Source organism: Pinus tabuliformis, chromosome 6 (genome assembly GCF_031772625.1).
Source record: "Pinus tabuliformis cultivar Carrire ecotype Pingquan chromosome 6, CPIR1, whole genome shotgun sequence".
Classification (NCBI taxonomy): Eukaryota; Viridiplantae; Streptophyta; class Pinopsida; order Pinales; family Pinaceae; genus Pinus; species Pinus tabuliformis.
Window position 1 is genome coordinate 157846170 of NC_142292.1, and position 24662 is coordinate 157870831.

A 24662-nucleotide genomic window follows, 5' to 3' on the forward strand; every position below is an offset into this window, starting at 1 on the left:
GTCCAAAGAGAGGTGATTATATCTCTAGCAAAAAAATTCAAAATCTTATATTAGTATACAGTTAAATGTTCATGTATACAGGCTATATTGCTATAGTGGCATATCCTGGCGTTGGGATTTCATCCCATGTTAAGACTTATTTTTCTTCATCTTCCTCTCCACACATGTATGTGTCTATTATTGTGTATATGCACCCATATAAAATTCTATAACAAAATATCTTGATTTCTAAACATAAAACCAATAGAATTATGCTTTCTAAATCCGCAATCTACGATTGAGTATTTATCAAAGAAAAAGAAATGAAATGGAGAAGATATTTTCTCTTGCACCTTTGCAATCAGTTCTCCCTACTTGAAAGTTAAATGACTTGGAATATGTTTTTCCTTTGAATTTTAAGCTAGATAGATTCATGGCTCCATCCTAGCTCCACAATTATGTGAGGCCCTCTATGCCTTGGGAGTTCCACAGCAGTCATTGTTTATGATAGTGAAGAGTACTGATGATCGAGAACATGTGCTAAAAATGTCATCTATGTTTCTACTAAATGCAAAGACATATCATGTGTTGGGTCCCTATAATACTAGTGATTACCCCATTACTATTGTAGTTGTATCCCTTATTAATATTGTTGTGCCCCTATTTTCCCCATATTTTTATTACTATGCCCCATAGCACCCCTCTATTGTTATTTTTGTGGCTTTATATTATTATTGTTAGGTCGGCTGGGTTATATTGTGACTCCTTAGACTCCCATATATAGAAAGGAGGTTTTGTCAGTTGAATCATCCAAGAATTGCTCATTTATGTAATGTAAAGGAGGTTTCCCCCTCGAAGAGGTTGAATTCTAAGGCATGGATCTCTCTTTTCTATCTTTTTGTGAGCTGGTTCCATAACAATTGGTATCAGAGCTTTGGATTCTAGGGTTTCACTACTCCAAACAAGTCATCATGGAATTTTCGCTATAACTCTTTTTTTGCAACATTTCAGAAGCTAAAAAAAAAACCCTTTTGAGAAGAAATCACGCTATATCTCAGGTCCAAATTTCAGAGCTTTTCACGCTATATTTTTGGATATATGATCTAAGGAAGTTGGCTTTTTGCAGACTCCTGAATTACATTCCAAACAGGTGACCTGGGGAAAATCGTCATAGCTTTCTCTCTGAGCATCAGATTGAAATTTCGTAAGAAGGTACGGAAAGAGGACACACTGTAGTTTCTTGTGTATATTTTTTAGAGCCATAGGTCGAAACAGTGACTCGTGGCATGTCATATAAGTTTTCTCTACTGAACTAGTATATAATCATCTCATCTTGGGAAATTCTGCATAACTCTTCCTTGAAGAATCCAATTTGGATCAGACTGGTTGCATTGGAGAGAGGACATAGAGGGCTACTATAGGTCATAATTTTAGAACTGGATGATCCGAAATTGCAGAGATACAGCAGATTCAATATCGAGTTTCTACAAACTGAAAAAAAGGTGTGTAGTTTTTTTTAAATTTTTGCATAAGCTTGGTTTGAAAAATTAGTTTGAATCGGTAATTGATGCCCCAAGGAAATAAAGTGCAAACACCTAGTAAGAAACCTGAAATCTCTAGCATGACTGATGAAGAAGAGGAAGAAATGCAACATGATATATCAAAATTACAAGACAAAGTGCAACAAGTGTCACCTGCACAAAAAGCAACAGAATCTAAGATGTATGGTTTAAGGAAAGATGTAGAAGCTAAGATGGATGGTTTAAAGAAAGGTGTAGAAGCTAATATGGATTGTTTAAAGAGAGGCGTAGAAGCTAAGATGGATGGCATGGAAGCTAAGATGAATGGCATGGATGCTAAAATTGATGGCATGGATGATAAGATGGAAGAATTGAAGATAAATATGAATAAGTTGCTACAAGAAATGGTCACTAGTGGTGAAAGGGTAGTAAAGGAAACTAATGATGAGAACAAAAGAAATGTAAATAATGATTCCATAGAATTTAATGTGGGATCAAAGACCCACAATATTCCAAAAATCGATATGAGGAAGTTTGATGGCAAGGATCCCGCAACATGGATATTATAGATGGAGAAATTTTTTGATCTCAATATTGTGCAAAACACACAAAAGGTGCGTATTGCAAGTTTATATTTGGAACCAAATCAGTTTGTATGGTATCAATGGCTTTTCTCTTCTAGAAAAATTATCACTTGGGCAATTTTTATGGAAGAATTGACAGCACATTATGAGGATACAAAATGCAACATTTTTTTTAACCAATTGATAAGTCTCAAACAAAAGCGTTCAATAATGGAGCACATTGAGGAGTTCCAAAAATTGAACATAAGGGTAAAAAATATTCTAGAGGAGCATAGGATTGATGTGTTCATAGGGACTTTAAAGGATAATATCCAACATGATTTTCGCCTTTGGGAACCTGATTCATTAGAGAAGGCATTCAGGTTAGCAAGAAAAATGGAAAGCAAAATTATGGCAACCAGGAACCATACCACTCACAACTATAAAGATGGAAGTGTTGTTGCCCCTAGTCTTCCAAAACCTATAAGGTTGACATCACAAAAATTGGAAGAAAAAAGAGCAAAAGGGCTTTGTTACAGTTGTGATAGCAAATACACTAAAGGTCATAAGTGTGCTGAGAAGAAATTATTCTACATAGATTGTGAAGAGGAAGAAGAAAAGGAGCAAGAAAGGTCAAAAGAAGATGATATACTCCAAGAACAAAGCCTAGATAAAGAAGAAATGAATCCGACCATATCTTGTAATGCATTGGCGGGAATTACCACTCCTCAAACCATCAAGATAGAAGGACAAATCAAGAAGAAAAAGGTAATAGTGTTGATTGATTCAGGAAGTACCCATAATTTTATTCATTGTAAGGTAGAAAAAGAATTGAATTGCTTCTTATATCCAGCACCAGAGTGTCAAGTGATGGTTGCAAATGGAGGAACAATAAATTGCTCTGGAAAGTGCCATAATATCAAGCTATCCATGGGAGAATATGTATTGACTGGCCCAATGCTTTCCATTCCAATGAGAGCTGTTGATGTTGTACTAGGAGTCCAATGGCTACAATCCTTGGGTAAAATGGCTTTTAATTTTCAAGAATTTTTCATGAAATTCTCTGTGGAAGGAAAGGAGGTTGAATTAAGGGGTATTGCAAAAAAACAAGGAAAGATAATTGGCTCTAACGGTATGACAAAGCTTCTAAAAAAGGAACAAAGAGGTGTAATTGCACAATTATGTTCGCTAGATGTTTCCACATTGGAATCATCTATTTCTCTAGATCTCCAAGAAGTCTTGGACAATCATTCCAAGGTATTTGAGACTCCCAAAGGTCTCCCACCTATTCGTGATCATGATCATGCTATTTGTCTGATTCCAGGAAGTGTTCCTCCAAACATCAGGCCGTACAGATATCCCTACACCCAAAAGAGTGAAATTGAACGTATGGTTGTAGAAATGCTAGAGGTTGGTATAATTCAACCAAGTCAAAGTTCTTTCTCTGCTCCAGTAGTATTGGTGCACAAGAAGGATGGATCATGGTGCATGTGTCCGGATTATAGGGAGCTCAACAAGCTCACTATTAAAGATAAGTTTCCCATTCTTGTCATTGATGAATTACTGGATGAATTGCATGGATCAATTTACTTCACCAAGTTGGATCTTCGTTCAGGATATCATCAAATCAGAATGAAGACTGAAGACATTCCGAAAACAACATTTAGAACTCATGAGGGTCATTATGAATTTTTGGTCATGCCTTTTGGCCTTACCAATGCACCTTCAACATTTCAAGGTTTGATGAATTCCATTTTCAAACCATTCCTTAGAAAATTTGTGTTCGTATTTTTTGATGATATACTAATCTACAGCAAGTCTTGGAAGGATCATGTTGAACATGTTGACAGGTTGCTACAACTATTGAAGGAGAAACAATTATATGCAAAAAGATCCAAATGTTTCTTTGGAGTAAAAGAGGTGGAATATCTGGGTCATATTGTATCTCATGAAGGAGTTAAGGTAGACCCTAGAAAAATTAAAGCCATTAAGGAATTGAAAATCCCCACATCCATAAAGCATCTGCGAGGATTTCTAAGGATGATAGGGTATTATTGCAAGTTTGTTAAGAATTATGGGAGAAAGCAGCACCTCTAACAACATTATTGAAGAAAGATGCATTTTCATGGACTCCAGAAGCAACAAAGGCCTTCGAGCATCTTAAAGAGGCAATGTGCCAAGCACCGGTCTTAGCTACACCAGACTTCACAAAAAACTTTATTGCGGAATGTGATGCTTTAGGAAATGGAATTGGTGTTGTTTTAATGCAAGATGAAAGACCCATTGCTTTTGAAAGTCATCCAATCAAGGGAAAGTGTTTACACAAAGCTATTTATGTGAAGGAAATGTTGGCAATACTCCATGCACTTAAGAAATGGCGACCCTACCTAATGGGAATACACTTTAAGGTAAAAACGGATCATGATAGCCTTAAATACCTTTTAGAGCAAAGATTATCCTCTGAAGAGCAACAAAAGTGGGTCACAAATATGTTGGGTTATGACTTTGAAATCATTTACAAAAGAGGGAAGCAAAATGTGGTGGCAGATGCACTCTCAAGAAAGGATGAGGATGTGGAAGCATTGTTGTGCGCCATTTTTATTATCCAACCAGATTGGATAAACAAAGCAAGGGAGGAATGGAAGAATGATGAAGAAGTGTGGGAGCTTATTCGAAGGTTACAACAAGACTTCAGTACGTCTGATACATTTAACTGGCAAAAGGATTTTTTATGGTACAAAGATCGCTTATACCTCTGTAAGAATTCCCAGCTAAAACAAAAGATTTTTATGGAATCCCACACTTCTCCCTTAGGAGGGCACTCAAGATTTTTAAAAACTTACCACAGGGTTAAGAAGGAATTTTTTGGGAGGGCCTTAAATCAGATATTCAAAAGTTTGTGGCAAAATGTTTGGTTTGCCAACAAAATAAAGTTGAAACAATTAAGACACTGAGTCTATTACAACCTTTATCCATTCCAAGCCAATTTTGGGAGGAGGTTTCAATGGATTTTATCACAGGTTTACCAAAGTCTGAGGGAAAGAGTGTCATAATGGTGGTAGTTGACAGACTTATCAAGTATGCACACTTTTGTGCATTATCACATCCATTTAAAGCTAGTACAGTTTCTATTGCATTTATGGAAACAATTCAAAAGCTACATGGAAACCGAAAGATTATTGTAAGTGACAGAGATCCCATTTTCACTGGAAATTTTTGGACAGAATTATTTTCTTGTCTTGGTACTCAGTTAGCTCATAGCTCATCTTATCATCCTCAATCTGATGCGAAAACTGAGATAGTAAACAAATGTTTGGAAGGATATCTTCGTTGCTTTGTATCTGATAAACATACACAATGGGTCAAATGGTTGCCTCTGGCTGAATGGTGGTATAACACTTCCTTCCATACAACAACAAAAATGAACACATTTATGGCACTTTATGGATACCAGCCACCATCCATCACATCATATTTAAGAGAAAATTCTAAGGTTCAAGCAGTGGAACATCACATCGAACATCAACAACAAGTCCTCCAACTCTTAAAGGATAACCTCGTGTTGGCATAGAATAGAATGAAACAACAGGCAGATCAACATCGCAGTGAAAGAAGTTTTGATGTAGGTGATTGGGTATTCCTACGGCTACAACCATATAAGCAAATGTCCCTCAAGCAAGCTAAGAAGGATAATAAATTATCACCAAAGTATTATGGTCCGTACAAGGTGTTGCAAAAGATTGGTACTATGGCATACAAATTGGAGCTTCCCGCAGCTTCTCGATTGCACCCAGTTTTCCATGTTTCATGTTTAAAGAAGGTTATAGGCGATAAGCCCCCAGTTCAAACAATATTGCCAGAACTTGACGAGGAAGGAAAAATTATATTGGAACCAGGAACAGTCACAGAAACAAGAACTCGGCAGTTACGAAATCAATCAATTTCAGAGTATCTTATCAAGTGGAAGAACTTATCCACTGAATATTCCACATGGGAGGATGAGAATTTTATACAGAAGCATCCAGAACTACTCAAGCGTTGAGGACAACACTTTTATAAAGGAGAGGGGCATGTTGGGTCCATATAATACTAGTGATTACCGCATTACTATTGTATTTGTATCCCTTATTAATATTGTTGTGCCCCTATTGTCCCCATATTTTTATTACTGTGCCCCATAGAACCCCTCTATTGTTATTTTTATGGCTTTATATTATTATTTTTAGGTCGGTTGGGTTATATTGTGACTCCTTAGACTCCTATATATATAAAGGAGGTTTTGTCATTTGAATCATCCAGGAATTGTTCATTTATGTAATGTAAAGGAGGTTGCCCCCTCGAAGAGGCTGAATTCTAAGGCGTGGATCTCTCTTTTCTGTCTTTTTGTGAGCTAGTTCCATAACATCATGATAATGAAAAAAACAACAACAATTTTCTTATTAAACAAGTGGATATTGATTATAAAAAGCGGAGGATGACATAATAGAAGACAAAATGGTCTTCAGTAGCCAGTTCCAAGAAACCATGGCACACACTCAACAAAATAGATAAGCATAACATGTGAAAAGTTGCAAACTATGAACTGTAAAGCAAAAGGTGAATGAACTGCTTACCATAAAATATCCAGCAAGATCTATCCACCAGTACATATTACTTGCAAGAATAGTAGTTATTAGACCAATTGTGTTGGTGATCACATCAAAGAAATGATCTTAAGCATATGCCTTCACAATCTCATTAGTAAAACTTCAACAACACATTATGAGAAACATCTTCACAAAAGTAACTGAAACCATAATTCCTACCACCCAATGTAATTTGTCACCATCTAAGGATAAACCATCCTCCTATGAAAATTTGGAGATAGAGTTGACAAAAGTTAATTCCTTGTATGCAAATTGGAAATTAGTCCATCTATCAAAATACAATACACAAAATTCTGACCATAATGTACATGATAGAGCAATCAATAGTATGATATGAAGCATGGAGAAGCAAATCCATGGCTAATATGACCTCAATATCAGGGTAACTTTTAAGACAAGGATTAGGATTATAACTGCGCAAAAAAACAACAAGTGTATGTAAAATAATTTATTAAAAACAAAACTGTAAGACTTAGCATACAAGTAGGTCCTGAGAAAGGTGCATGGGTTTCTATTGTTTGGGTGTTGCAAGCCTATGCTTCCTTTTAATCTATATTCATAAGACTAAAATTTGTAAATAAAGGGGTACTTGCAAGAGTTGATGTCAAGATAGGAGGGTTTCTACTAATGGCCATACAAGAAAACAAGTGAGAAAGATTTTAATCTATATTTGAAAAAAATAAAGCAATTTTGTGAGATGTAAAAGAATATATAAAACCATAAATGCAGGCTTTGCAAAATTAGTTTTCCTATGAGAGATTATAGAAACTTCAATGTAAAGATAAAATGTCCAAATAACTATTCTAATTTGACATTCATAATGAAAAATTCAGAGTATGTTATAGCGCACTCAGGCTCACCAAACCTCTCTAGTAGTGAAAGAACAACACGTTTAACCTACAAAATCAAGGGCATATAAACTCTATTAATGTCTAAAATGGAGCCCCAAAAATCCTTGTTCATTGTAAGGGAGGTTATTCTTTAATGCAATTCATACATTGTACAAATAGAAATATACTGCAATACAGAAGCAATGAAGCAAAAGGATGAAGCCTAACTAACAAGTGCATTATGATGTTATGGTAGGAGGAGGTTGGGTGGAAAATTCACTCAACAAAAAGCTCGGAACAAAGAAAGACATTAGATGATTTCAATCTATAATCTCTAAATAAAACCTTTATAATTTGAACAATGATCTACTCTCAATATTCTTAACTTAACGCTTGAAATAGAGAGTGGCGATTCTTCTATCGATTCAAAACATGAAAGAGTCAATTCTTGTGAGCCATTCAGTTCATCACCTAGTTCTTTAGACAACCTTTTCAACTCTTCAAATCTCATAAATTTCAATATCCACAACCTGATAAACTACTCCAAATCCCTTGAATAGATTTCACATGCATGGGAAAGCCTTCCATCAAACTCCCAGTGTCAAAGATCAGATGGCATCTGCAAATTATGCTATGTATAAGTGAACCATACTTAAGTGATTTAGAAATAATAACACACCACATTTTATCGTGATTCAAAGGGTGGAAAATAGAAGACAGAGACTTGCCTCAAACAGTTTTAGATCCTTGGGTTGATAGCTCAAATATTTCAAGTCTGTGACCTCCTTCACATCAAATGGAAGACAAGGAACTGATCCTTGGAAAAAATTAATTTTTTCCAATGGTCATTTACATGTTCGTTCCACTTGTATGAAATTTCCATGGTGAATAATTCGCAACGATTTAGATATTAAGTCTATCTTTTTCTAAAGATATAGAAAATCAATCCTTATTTCCATTCAATCAAAGGTCCTTTATGTGTTGAATGTCCTGTATTAAACATAATTGAGTAAATATAGAGGTATAGATATTATATGAAACAAAATGTATCTTTTTTTTTTAAATCATACATTTGGTACCTACCTTGTCTACTTTGCGATTTAGGAACTTCTTAATTTCATATGCACTCGTGAATTTGAGCCTAGTTTCCTTCACCTTGTGGTGACCAAGTCCCAAAATGACATCGTGCACACTTACAAGGCCATTTGCATCTTTCTTTACAAGCACATGTTTTTCTAGAGTATCCAGTTTAGACATTCCCACAATATCTTCCATGATTTCCCAATTCTTTCCTTTGAAAAATAAGCAAATATCAGGAAATGGATCTTTGCATTCTTTACGAAAATTTTCATAAGCAAAAACATAGCGTTGTATATTCTCCAACTGTTTACCCTTCAATTTCATATTTTCTTCTTTCATTATTTGAAAAGCTCTCTTCTGGTTATCTACCACTACTATGAATGCTACCACCACTTTTAAAATTTTTGGAATACCACCGTAGAAGTTTACTATCTCATCCAACTCACTTTCATTCAATGGACTAGAATCTCTGTCTCTTTTTGTCATCCCTCTTGTCCATTTCTTTCTTTAAAAGAGTCATGGCTTCAGTACGGGGAAGGTGTTTCATATAATAGACTTCCCTCCTTTTAACTGTGCATGGGTTACAGTCATTTTGATCACGTTCAGTAAGAAGGAGACTAACCTTCATTGCTTTATTAATGTCCTCTGGCAAAAGCTGGTTGAGCTCCTTTTCCCCCAAAACATTATCAATATAGATGAAATCTTTCACTTTCTATAACATTTTACCCAGCTCTAGTTGTCCATCCTTGTAATTTCTAATTTCTTTAATGTCCTTAAGATCTTCCTTTGGCATCAAATCCCTCAATCTCTTGTTTTGTAATGTTGTTATGTTTTGTAATTGAAAACAGGCTCAAAATAGGAATAGGCCATGGAATCTTACATTCATCTAGCATTATGGAATTTTTTCAATCAAAAGAACAAAATCTATAAAATTACAAGAATGGGAGTAAATGGGGTGTAAATATACTCACCAAAAGCAAACTGGAAAAAAATTGGGATGGTTCTGGGACCATTTTTTGTAGCCCACTTGATGACCACATCGATATCTCAAGGGTTAGGGGCATGAGAATCCCATGTGGGTATACACATATGGAACATTCACCATATAGGAGCTCCTGTGTAGTTCATAGTTGTAGTCAATAACATTAAGCTCCCATGGTAGAATATCAGAGGCAGAGGAGGGTCACCCCCCTACATATAAGTGTGGAGCCACTTCACTATGCACAACTCCTTTTATTTCAATATCCTAATGCCCACACAGACACAAAGCAAGAATAGAAGGGTAGAACAAAACCAAAGACCATCAAGGGAACTTTTGTCCATAGTTTTGGCAAAGAGGAGAGGTATATTGATAGTTGTATGGGTAATTATGGCCTCCAAAAAGCCCACCAAGGATCCATGAAGAGAGGAAACAACAAAAATGGACTCAATCATCCTCTCAAGTATATGAATAAGTTGATGGTTGTTGTAGTATTGATTGTTGGTTAAGTAATTGAAAGTATGCAAGATACATTCAAAATATTTCAAGAAATAAATGTATATGGGTAATGTTCCAAACACCATAACCTTTAGAACATTGTTATGTTGTAGAAAGGTCATGAGCCTGACACATTCACATGGAAGCCCCTAATTGATGGATCATGCACAATAGGTAGGCTCAAAGATGCCAAGAAACTATTTATGAGATGTTAAGAAAAGGTTATAAGCTAAATTCCATTACATACAGTGCTCTAGTTGACAGTCATTGCAAGGAAATCTTGTTGGATGAGGTTAGGAAGCTATTCTATGAAATGTTTGATGAAATTCCTAAATGAGATAATATTTCATGAAATTATGACTACTGGGTATGTTGGCGATGGAGAGTAGTGCATATGTGGCGATGGAGAATGGTTCATATGATGAAATGATGGTTGGAAGGATAATTTTAATAAGATTACATAACATTGCATCAAACTTTCATAGGTTTTCTATTTGTTGATTGGATTCTACATGAAGGCTTCACTCTCGTAGTTCAAATTATCTATATAGGAACCTATGATGACCTAGTCATGAATCAAAATTCAAACTATTTTAGTAGGAGAAGAAGCAGAAGCAACTTTTTTTGCTATGCTCATTATTCTTCGCTTAACAATAGCCATGGAAACTATCCAATAATCATAAGACATAGCATGGTAGATGCAGAAATTAGGGTTTCAAGAGAGCCATAAATGGCATTGGAAATGACGTGGCAACAACCATTTTTTTGGAGCTTTCCCATGGGATTCAAAAATCTCGGTAATGCATGCTATCTCAGCAGTGTGATTTAGTGTCTCACTTTCATGAATCGTTTGGTCAATTTTTTCCTCATAAATTAATGCTTCTTTGTATGCAAATCTTTAAACTTCCACTGCCCCTTCTTATTGGTGGAAAAGTGGATCTCAAGGTCTCTAAAATGTGACATTCTGCATGATGCTCCTATAAATATACAAAGCTCTTGAGAGCTATTTGCGACACATTTCAGGGGGTAGGAAAATGCTCATGAATTTCCCCATTACTTGATTGAGGCTTGCAATGATGTATGTGTTAAGTTGTATATAGCATGGAACAGTCATGGAGGTAAGGCATCAAAGGGTGTGCATGATAACATTGTCAAAGATATTTTTGGTGGTGTGTTGCAAAGCCAAGTCAAGTGCCTTTCCTACAAAGCAGAGTGGAGCAAGATGAACAATATTATGGATGTCAACCTAAATTGGGAAGACCCTACAAATGGAAGAAGAATTCAACTCAACAATGAGCTAGTGCCTAATTTCAAAATACGATGAAACATGAATTAACTAAATATCTTGCAAAATTCTCACCTATGGAAACAAATTTAATGGAGTAGCATTAGGTCCACCAGATGGAGTTGTTGCCTCAGCCAAATCAGATTCACCTGCTATGACATTGTTTGTACCTTGATTAGTAGCACCTAGATTTGAAGATGGGGAGCGAGCAATAGGAATAACAATTTCTGTTGTCTCAGGAATTCCCTACAAGATATAAAAAAATTCTTGGTAAATGGACAGAACCAACATCAACACAAAGTTTGTGATATAATAAAAACTACATCCCAGAGTATCTTCCAAACTTCAAAGTAGTTAATCTTACAGAGTATAAATACTCCACAACTCACTCAGGATTATCATAAGCTTCTCTAAGTGCACGAACAACTGTCTCTGTCCTAGCTACCCCCATCCATATCAAGCACCTGCTGAATTGTCTGTTCAAGCTTACTACTAGCTACTAATATTGATACCACCTCACCATATGGATCAACATTTGCTCTGTGACAAGACAGAAATACAATGAAAATATATGCAGCTTTATCAACATGACAAGAGCATGTATATGGAAGGAGAAACAAGGTCCGAAAAGCTGAGACTAATGAATATGTAAATATGAACTTATAACTAAGAAATTATTTCCTAGTGTACTTACTACACTGTTGTAGTCTCAAGAGATGACACAAAAGTTGTAGGAGCCATGTTTATCAAAAAGACCATAGGACATTTACAATTGTACATGTGCATTGACTTCAAATGCAGAGGAATACTATCACTTCATTACTCAACAATAAACATCTCTAATATAATTGAACAAGTATGATCTCCAATATTAAGAACAAACAGAACATGGGCATTTTCTGACTCACACAGCTAGTGGTTGAGACACAACTGGGGATGTAGCTTCTACATCATTTGAAGCTGGAACTAGTGGTGTAATTTTTTGTGTAGGCTACATTCGAAAGAAGAAGTATCATTAGTTTTTATAATAGAGGAAATAAAAATTTAAACCAAAAATCATGTGCAAAAACATCACTATTTGACTAATTCTTCAAAAAAAAATCAGAAAACCTGAACCGTTGAAGCAGTTGATGTTGATGATGCTCCTGCAGTTGACAAGGTCTTACTCTACCAAGAAGCACAATATAATGTCATGTATAAATATAAGATAAAATCTACACAAAATAAAAGGCGAATCCTAAGGTGAAATTGTTGGTGATTCTTTTGATAAAAAAACTTTCATGACTTGACTTGGCCTAATAACAATATGACCTTAGTGAATAAATAATCACTCCCCAATCAAATAAAGCAAGTCTTTGGAAATGCAAAACAAGATACCTGAAAGGTAGTATGATGATTGTCTAAAGAGACATCTAAAGATCATACAGACGACTGTGTTCTTTATAACAAAGATGACAGTGGATACTGGAAAGTTGAACATGGTGGCAGCCTAATAAAAGTTTGAATCTAGAGCTGGAACAATACAAAATTAGTTGTAGCAAGAGTTACTGGCCTTAACCATCTATATATTCTGTATTGTTCAAACCACTATTAATGATGCACCAGGATCAAATTATTGATCTGTTATAAATTAGTAGTAGGGAAACAAACTAAATATTAATAGCACAGGTAAAGAGGAAAGAATATTCATGTCAATAGACATCAAAAAAATGATTTATCCAACATCTTTCCAAGTCTATTGAATTGTCTTTTATTATTGGATTCTGCCCGTAGTTATCATATACACAAATGTACAACAGTTTTTTGTTGTGTGTGATTCTACCCATAGTTAACAACCTTCTTAATACAGATATACAACCTTCTTAACACAGACGTGCAACAGATACACAACCTATGCATAAAGACAGCCATATTCAGCAATTTATACCAAAAAAAAGTTAAAGTATGATAACCGTATTTTGATAATTATGTTGGGTAAAATTGTAGCCGTACCTCTGCATTTTTCAGTACTTTTTTATATACATATCCATATCAATGCAGAGATACGTCTGCAATGTACCCAACATAAATTTTTGTATATTATATCTTTTTCATAGACATATACATATCAACACAGACATATGGCAACTATGATTCTACCAAAAGAGGTTAGGCAACATCTTGCAGCCCATAGGAACCACTTTTATTAAACCACAACACCCATTGATGACTGTGGTACATCTAAAACATGAATACTATCTAATACTAGGTAACAAGCCATTGTTCGGTTCATGGTAAGGTCAATAGAATGTTAAGTTGTTCACCAAATTTCCACTATAATCTTGACATTTGTTCTTGAGCCGTATTCAAAATGCACTTGTTAAATTATAATTTCAAAATAATTGTTCTATTCTTTCTCTTGCGATCTGCCATTAGGGAGCATACAGAAAGCACTAAAAAATTTCATATAAATATCTGCAAGAAACAAATAAACAACAACCAGAGACTAAAAATTATAACAAAAAAAAAGTACAACATGGTAAGAATTGAACCTTCTCCACAGAAAAGGGTGTTGTCGCAATTCCTGATACAGGGGAGGAATGAGAAGATACATGTGAAGTCCATTTCCTTCCTCCTCACAATCAGCATCACACAAGCTCAAATGGCCTTCCTTGTCTCCACTTGCAACAATAACCCTCTCCCTGTAAGGCAAGATGTGGACACTGAATATTCTATTTGGAGCAAGCCTGGCTATATCTTTGGCCTCCAACTTTAGGTCTCCCAGACTAAATTTTGGCCCAACAAGAGCTCCGCCTTCTGATCCTCTATCTGACTTAGCGTGTATCAAATCAGCCAAAGGCGCATGGTCCTTGAGTTGTCTGAGAAGGTTAAAATAATGATCATAAGAGGCCTCCTCCTGGAAAGGTACATAAGCTTCAACTAAACTTAGAGGGCCATTCCTCGTGGATCTTGGAGTTTTCAGAAAAGCAGGGCTTGACGCAATCAACTACTTATGGGGTTTAGCAGGCAGGCTATCACTGCCCAAATCCCCAATACTTTCTGACAATATTCCTTTGGTTGTGAAGAAACCGTGAATAAAAGATACTGAAGGCCCTAGCAACTGGCCTATCAAGTAAGGGTATCAAAAACTGTGTTATAGAGTAAAGAGATATCACATTGAAGTCACCATGCAAATTTTTTAAAGGATTTGTACATTACCATATAAAAATTTGGAGAAACTACCACATAGATTTCAGAATCAGCCAAATGCGCATGGTCGCTGAGTTGTCTGAGAAGGTTAAAATAATGATCATAAGAGGCCTCTTCCCAGAATGTTACATAAGCTTCAGCTAAAGTTAGAGGGTCATTCCTCGCGGATCTGGTAGGTTTCAGAAAATTAGGGCTTGACGCAATCAACTTCTTGTGGGGTATGCAGGTGGGCTATCACTACCCAAATTCCCAATACTTTCCAGCGATATTCCTCTGGTTTTGAGAAAACCATGACTAAAAGAGACTGAAGGCCCTAGAAACTAGCCTATCTAGTAAGGGTCTCAAACGTTGTGTTATAGAGCAGAGAGATATCACATTGAAGTCACCATGAAATTCCTTTATAGGAGACCTACATTACCATAAAAAAATTTGGAGAAGCTGCCACAAATATTTCAGAATCAGCCAAAGGTGCATGATCCTTGAGCTGTTTGAGAAGGTTAAAATCATGATCATAAGAAGCCTCTTCCTGGAAGGGTACATAAATTTCAGTAAACCTTAGAGGGCCGTAACTCACGGATCTCAAAGGTTTCAGAAAAGTAGGGCTTGACGCAATCAACTGCTTGTGGGGTTTATCTGGCGGGCTATCACTACCCAAATCCACAAAACTTTCTGGAAATATTCCTTTGGTCGTGAATAAACCATGAATAAAAGAGACTGAACGCCCTAGCAACTGGCCTATCCAGTAAGGGTCTCAAAAACTGCGTTATAGAGTAGAGAGATATCACATTGAAGTCACCATGCAATTTTTTTAAAGGAGCCATACATTACCATACAAAAATTTGGAGAAGCTGCCACATAGATTTCAGAATCAGCCAAAGGCGCATGGTCCCTGAGCTATCTGAGAAGGTTAAAATAATGATCATAAGAGGCCTCTTCCTAGAAGGGTACATAAGTTTTAGCTAAACTTAGAGGGTTGTTCCTCGCAGATCTGGGAGGTTTCAGAAAAGCAGGACTTGACGCAATCAACTGCTTGTGGGGTTTACCAGGCGGACTATCACTACCCAAATCCTTGATACTTTCCAACGATATTCCTCTAGTTGTTAAGAAACCATGAATAAAAGAGACTGAAGGCCCTAGCAACTCACCTATATAGTAAGCATCTCAAAAACTGTGTTATAGAGCAAAGCAATATCACATTGAATTCACCATGCAATTTTTTTAAAGGAGTCATACATTACCATACAAAAATTTGGAGAAGATGCCACACAGATTTCAGAACCATGATTTTTAAAGGTGCCATATATTTCTATATATATTTTAGAGAAACTACATATAGATTTCTAAACCAATGTTGCATGAAGAATTTTTTTGGAAGTGAAGCGTCTAATATATATAAATATATAATTTTTTTGCATTTGTATTTAAGAAAAACATTCAAAATACCAAATTAGGTGTAGAAGATATGAAAACATGCATATTTGTACATAAATTAAGATAGATATGGCATCCATTGCATATCAATGATTAATTATTTGAGCATCAACCATATAGAATCTAGGTTCTTCTCCGTTTGTCTAGCCTTTGCCTATACCTTGATTGTTTATGGATATTAGTCAACATTGCCTAATTTTGATAAAACTACCTAATCCAAGCCTTAAAATATGGTATAAAAAGCTTAAGATGCTTGATCAATGATTTTGACTTGATTGAAAGGTAAATTTTTGCTAAGGCCATGAGAAAGGAGTTCAACAATTAACACCACCAACACTAGGGTACATATAGAGCCTAGTGCTCTTGATTAAATACTAATCACATACCCTCATACATGATATAATTTAATGAATTTCCATAATCCCATTGATCCTGAATTCCTAAAATCTTGTTAAGTCCGTTGAATTTTGAATAGGATATGAAATTGTATTTTCTCCATATGAAGTATGATGAGGGTGGAACCACTCTCAAACATCATGAGTCTTTCTCATCCTTTTACTTTAAGAATTTAATATTACCATGAGGGAGCATCAAGGGAGAAACTTGGGAGTGTTCGAAAAGTCCTAACCCAACTTAAGTCAAAGAAAAAATAAAAGAATTAAAAATTAAAAATTAGAAATGAAGCCACCTAGGAACCACCTGTCTCCCTCCGGATTTGTGCCTGAACCTCCACGGATCCAAAATGGATCCTTTTCCAAATCTGCAGATCGCAAATTTGGACCCGTATGCAGTTTCGGTTTCTAGGAATCACCTCGAAATGGTGGAAATAAGGATTCAATTTTTGGATTCATGATTCCATCGAAGGATTGCCCAAGGATCCATACATGATATAGTTCTGGCCTTGAATCCTTCTGGAGGGGGAGGATCGTGAACCCCTATGTGAAACTTGGTAACTTAGAAAATAGAATAGGCAGAAAAACATTGTTGCTAGGAGAAAATTCAACACTATAACCCAGGTAAGTTTTTCTATGGTTCAGATATGTGTGTCATTTGGAAGAATGAATTTATCGTCTTTATAAGTGGCATCTAGAAAAATAATTGTCTATAATTATAATAAGATTACTAAAAACTACAACTGTGCAATTTCAAAATCAAACTTCTAAGGTGTAAGCAATAGATAAATTACCATTCCCATTTACAACTGGCTGAGTTCGGGGTCTGCTAGAAGCATTTTATTGCTTTCCAAGTAATATCTACATAGGAGTCCAACATTTGAAACAGAATAATTCATACACCTCAATTATTTGCACACATCAAGGACAACTAAGGGATTTTACACATTTCTATTTGCTCTGATATTTCAGTTGAACATTAGAAATTACTTAATCTTGCACATTCCATCAAAGCCATAGTATGTGAACATTCTAAATAAAAAAAATCTCTAAGTCTTATAGTCCATGGAGCTCTAGTGCAATGAATGCAACTAGTACCCTATAATAAGGCTTGACATGCCCTTAACAACCCTCAAATGATATTGATTTCTCAATGGCCTCAGGTTCTCAGTTGGGGCAGGCACAAATAAGTTGGAATTTCCAAAACTTTATCTATAATTCAATGTAACCGCAAAAATTCTACACTCTTGAGCCTAGACCTCGGCAAAACCACTGCCTTCAAAATATACCTTGACCCTATATACTCTAACTCAATCTCGATCTATATTGATACAAAGCCTTGGGTGGAATATTCCTACTTGGGGGGTTGAAAGCAACATTTTGTTGCTCAACTTGCATAATATCATATATAACACTAGTTACCCGCTTATGAAAGGGCCTTATTCAAGTTGATTCTCTTATTGCTACTTCGACAACACCAAGGCCTTAATACCTAAATCCTACAAATTGGGTATGAAAGTGGAAAAACCTCCAACAAAGTAAACTTTTTCATAAACCCTATAATCCCTAGATTTGAAATACATTCCTGCGGTTAGTTAGGGTTCCCTAACTAGTTTTTAAGGGTTTTGGAGGCCAATTGGACATCTTGGTCTTGTAATTGATCCATACATTTAGAAATGTTTAAGTGCTTGACTGTGTGTTTGAGGAGGGAAAATGAGAGAAAGGAGGAGTGCATGGGACCTGAGCTTTTTGTATTTCTATGTGAGCACTTCATTCCAAACTCTACACACCATGGATGCTGAGAGAAAATCCAGCAGTCTCGCTAATAGTGTCAAGATGAGGAGGGACAATAGTTACTGTGGCTTCTGGAAATATCCACGTTGCTCTCCATTTTTCCCTTTAGTTATGGGCTCCCCTCTATTGAATCAATTGAGCGAGTAGAAAGAATAGGAAATCCATCCTCTCGTTATGGACTTCACTCTATTGAATCAATTGCGCAAGTGAGTAGAAAGAATAGAAAATCCAAAGGGGTATAGGAAACTTGTGTGTATTGCCAAAATTATAGTTTTATTATAGGAAAAGACATTTAAACGACTTGAAAAAGAGTTTGAAACAAAATTTTTTTTTATCATGCAAAATATATAAAGGGGGTTAGAGTTGTCATTGGTTCTTATTTATATAAAGGGTTAGAGTTACAATTGGTTTTTATTTAGAAGAATTAGATAACACAAAAATTATTGAACAACTATAGGAAAAGACATTTAGATGATTTGAAAAAGAGTTTGAAACAAAACAATTTTTGATCATGCAAAATATATAAAGGGGATTAGAGTTACAATTGGTTTTCATTTAGAAGAATTAGATTTTTTCGAGTTGCATTTTTTATATCCATTATTATTATAGAAAAGGTTAATGCATATTTAATATTAAGATAATACACACAAATTATTGAACAACTATAGGAAAATACATTTAGATGACTTGAAAAAGAGTTTGAAACAAAACAACTTTTGATCGTGCAAAATATAGGAAGGGTGTTAGAGTTACAATTGGTTTTCATTTAGAAGAATTATATTTTTTCTGGTTGCATTTTTTATATCCATTACTATTATGGCAAAGGTTAATAATATTTAATGCTAAGATAATACACACAAATTATTGAACAAATCTAGGAAAATACATATAGAAGAATTGAAAAAGAGTTTGAAACAAAACAAATTTCGGTCATGCAAAATATATAAAGGGTGTTAGAGTTATAATTGGTGCTCATTTAAAAGAATTAAATTTTTTCTAGTTGCATTTTGTTATATCCATTACTATTATGGCAAATGTTAATGCATATTTACTATTAATATTTCTATATAGGGAGTGAATATATTGTTAGGAAGATGTATTAAGTTTGGGGTGACATAAGATCCATAAGCATCAATAAAGAAAATATATGCAATATCACATAGTAGTGTGAGAGATCATGTTGCGATGAAGATACGTTTGACAAAGGGTGTTGTGCTTATTATTTGGGTTCATCTTCATTAATGGTTCCTCTAGGGTATCTTAATAATATATTCACCTATGGAATGGTATGTTGATATTTTTAGCACAAGAAAAACTAGATAAAGCAATGAGTGACATTGATTTTAATCATGTATAGTTCATGTAGTATATCACAAAAAGGGCCCTTTGCATGTCCACCCACTTCTCTAATGATTTTCAATTGAAAAAAATAAAATATTGATATTTGGTTGCCATAATATATCTAAAGGATCTAATATACACGTAAATATGTCGGTCATTTTTAAATACCTAACTATATGGAAGAACTGATTTACCTTCAGGCCTAAGATATTTATTGAAGAAAATGTTGATATGGAGGGCCATAATGGGACTACTTCCATTTGGTACAAGATATAATATCTAAAATAGTGCAAAATTGGGTGTTAATTTAATTTAGTCTATGTTGGGATACATGTTTCACCATATCATAGGAGAAACTCCTATGAAAATGAGGGTATAAGGCAAAGATCTCACACCAAGTCCAAGGTTTGTTAATTTCATAGTCTCTCATTTGGATTCCATTTCTATTTCTCAATTCCATGATCATATTAATAAATGACAACCAATAAAATAATGTGATAATGTATTTGGAATTTCCTTGCAAAAGAAAATAACTTCTTGTTTGACCCCTTTCCGTAGTGAAAGTAGATTTCTTTCTCTAAACTAGCTCAACTTAACCCAAAAATAAATGTATAATTTCAATGCAAATATGATAATAAACAACCTCAATTTAATTTTTTCTCTTCATATGGTGTCACTTGTGTAATTTTAATTGATATATTAAATCTATTGAAGTGCCTTTACTAATCCTAATAGGTAGTACTAGTGGACTGCAATTCCAATATGAACAAATATCATTCCACTATGGAGATTTATATATTTAGAAGTCATTAATAAATGTTAGTTCTTGATATGTTTTTCAAGAAAGGAACCTATTGGACTAAATGGAAAAACAAAATGCATTGAGGTATAAAACAATTTCCATACACACCATAGAAATAAGCTACTTCAATAATATTTGTCCTCGTGCCATTGATAAATTTTCCTTTATTAACTAATTCATATTGTGATTGTTAAATTATTTGATAAATTTGAATATATCAACCACTAATTATACATGTTTTTTATTTCAATGTTTTTAATAATAAAGTGTCAAAGGTTTAGTTAAGAGCTAGTAGCAATAAGGATTAGTTCAATTGGTAAATTCTCTTGCAAAAGAGTTCATAGAGCTCTCGATACAAAATCTTATTAATTCCCTTATGGTTACTAGTTGGTATTTTAACTTTCAGTTACTATTGTGCTCCATTTGAAGACCACGAAAGGGAGTAAATCTATGGGGATTAACAATGTACCACCAACCTCCCTTAAAACTTTTCATACATTGGTTAGTGAGGGAAAAGAAAATTGAAAATGAAATGAAACAATAGTTCATTTACTAAGTAATAGCCAAGTATTAATTATATATAAGAGATATATGATAAAATATAATGGAGGCATTTGTAACATCCACTCCCCAACCATTTTATGTTATGATTAGTTATTATCCTACCTACTAAAAGATTGATTGCTTGGTAATTTCTTATCAGTATAAATACTATACATACAAGGTATGTGTATGTTATCTACATACCCATAACTCACATGGATACGCTAGTATTCTATGGTCTATTATGCTAGATGATTGATTAATGATTAAGCTTATGATTAGTGTTAAGATTGATTAAGGTTGATTATGATTTTAAGGATAAATTTTTGAATAATCTAATATTAAAATAATTTTGGCCCTCTCATGACTCTTTGGTTTTGATTAAATAACTAAAATTGTTTGATTAGTTATCATGTATTAATTCTTATAATTTGGTGGGTGGGGGGGGGGGGGGAGAGAATGTCAGTTATGGGACTTAAAGAATGGGTAGGTGAACCATTAATGGGTAATAAATATTTTTAGGAACGAGAGGGAATAAGTCTTGGAAGGAGAGGATGGTGAGAAGGAACTCTGGTCATTTTGTGATATTTGGGTTTGTTGAAGTTTTGGGGAGAGAGGAGAGGAATAAATTTGAAAGAGTTTGGATACTAAGGGTTCTCTAAGGAGGCTAAGAGAGGTGATAGGAACTTCATGATTTGAGCACACGGTTTGAAAACATTATGGGTGGAAATTAGGGCTTCGACACAGAGGGTTAGGGAATTTGTGGAGGTTCCCTAGGGCTAGGATGTCGGAAAGGTTGTTCCTAGTTGGTTGGGTCACAAATTTAGTCAAGTGGGCTTGAAGGTCATGAGAAGGAAAGCAAATTCATGGACCTCACTAATTTCAATATTGTTTCTTTGGATACTTTTTGCATTGAACCTAACATATTCTGCAACAAGTGTTATCCGAAACCAAGTTATAATAACTGTTATCTAAAAAATTACAAGTACTGGAATTGAATTAAAAGTACTAGAATTGAATTGATCAATTTGTTTACATGTTCTAACTACATTTCATTGTCTCTAAAGGTCTAGGGTCATGTTCTACGAGACCAAACTTGTGATATTTTTGGTGCTTTTTTATTATTATTGTTTTTCTATGTGATGAGGAACTCTTCAAATAATACAACCATCATGTTCGATGATACAATTTGAGCCCAAAAGAAGGATTCACAAATAATACTTAATTAAATGTCACTACATTCAGGAAGAATGGAATGGCATTTACAATGATGGGTTTAAAGAAGGGAGCTATTGTTATAACTCTGATACCACTTGTTATAGATCTGATCTAAAAATATATGACAATACAAATATACCCAGAAATAATAAGATAGAAATAGATAGAAATACTTCTTTATTGATATCAAACCCTTAAGGTAGGGCAATACCATACATTCACTCCTTAAGGAAGGAGAACACTCCAGAAGCCATATGCCTATTCATACAATATTCCTCGACATCCCTCAATGTTGAGTCTCTAGCCTCTATATAGGCCTCATACATACAATACCATGGGTCATTACCATGGTTCCCCCAATACCATCTATCTAATACCATGGGTCCATTACATTATTACTAACTACTTGTGGTCCCTTACATGATATGGGTTAACCACCTTATTTATTACTATGGCCCATCCCATTATTACATTATTCACTTGGGTACCTCCCTTTGTACCCCATATTATCCCCCCTAGGTATACTACATTCCACCCCCTTAACATGTTTCATCCCCGAAACATGGGAAGAACACAAATAATAATATATACTCAAAAGAGTAGTCCACTGGTACCATGCACATGCATCTAGCCATCCAAGAGAAAGGTAAACCCTCGATCTAGCTGGTGCCTTGCTTGCTTGAGATGGAAGTTGACCTTGGCGGCTCTTCTTTGTTGATGTGTAGTAGGTGGATCGTCGCTTCTCTCTATCTGTCATGCTGGGGTTGTTGTCCTTGTGGCTAATTTGTTGCCATCTTGTTGGTTGTTTTCTTGCGGGGTGATGTGGGTGGTGATATGTTGAAGTTTTAACCCACGATGTATTTTTCTTTAATTCACCACCTGATGGAGCCTGATTGGTAGCTGGTACATGTTGTGGCATCTTTTGTTGTTGCTTATCTTCCAATATTGCTTCAACCACTGAGCCATCATCTAATGTATCAACACCTGTAACCTTTTATGCTTTAGCCTCTATTTGTGGTTGATTTTCGATCATCAAAGGCTCATCATCTGATGTGTAAGTTTCATTAGAGCTTTGTGCTACTACCTCCTTAGTCTCTGTTTGTGGCTTAATGGAAATATCCTGCAATGTAATTTTCTTCTTTTTATACTAGAGCTTCAGGAATTTCTTTTGCACATTAATATTGACAGTACCCACAGATTCCATCGAAAGATATCCTAAAACAACATCCATGTTATCCATAGCTGAAGGATAAAAATCACCATGCAACACACACTTATCCATCGAAAGCTTCAAATCTTTATAAACTTGCAAATCCTCGTCATTAACCTGTGTTTTCAATGTGTTTTGCTGGCACTTGCAATTTTTTTGCCAACTTAACATTGATAAAATTATGCTTGCAACTAGGATTTATAGACACAATGATCTTCTCCTTCTGAATCAATCCATGAACCTACAATAAGGAGATACCAGTAGGATATAACCTCACATGTTTCTCATTATCTTGTTTTTTGGCAGGAGACCATCTGTTTAAAAGGAATTTTTCAAATTCTTCATCGAGCAGGTTGGAACACTTCTTTTGGTTAAGTAATCCCCATCATGTGGACGCCTCATCTGTACATTTATCCACTACCCAAAATATCCAATGTTTTTCCAATACCTTATTTTGTGTTTTTATGTGTTCTTCAATAGTAGGACCATTATCGTTTCCTGTATAATCTAGAGACACCATGAAGAGTGTTTTGAATGAATTGAATTACTTGGCGAAAATTTGAAATGGCCACTATTTAGTCGATATTGCTCAAAATCCGTATTATGACTAGTTTTCGGAAATGGAACAACAATTTTGCATCTTCCCATGTGATATAAATCCCGATCTAGGCACTGGAATTTCCTATTCACACTGAAACTATCCCGTCGTCACAAAAAATTGCTGAAAAAATAGCTGATTTTAAATCAGCGATATCTCCCTCATCCGGACTCTGATTCCACTGATTTGTTTTTTTGAAATTGGGTATTTTTTCACAAATAATCCATATCTACAATTATATTTTGCATATTTTGCACCAGAACATACAGATATGTGCTGCAAACCCGCTGACCCGAAAAATGTCTATGACCCAACTGATTTTTAAATCATCAATATCTCCCTCATCTGGACTCCGATTCGACCGAATTTTTTATATCACATATTTTTCAAAAACAATCCAGATCTGCAATTATATTTTGAATATTTTGCACCAAAACGTATAGATTTGATCCGCAAACTCGCCGCCCCAAAAAATTCCTACAAAAAAAAAATCTATGCTTTGCCCAAGAAAATGCTCTGATACCACTTGTTATAACTCTAATACCACTTGTTATAGATATGATCTAAAAATATATGAAAATACAAATATACCCAGAAATAATAAGATAGAAATAAATAGAAATATTTCTTTATTGATATCAAACCCTTAATGTAGGGCAACACCATACATTCACTCCTTAAGGAAGGAGAACACTCCACAAGCCATATGCCTGTTCATATAATATTCCTTGACATACCTCAATGTGGAGTCTCTGGCCTCTATA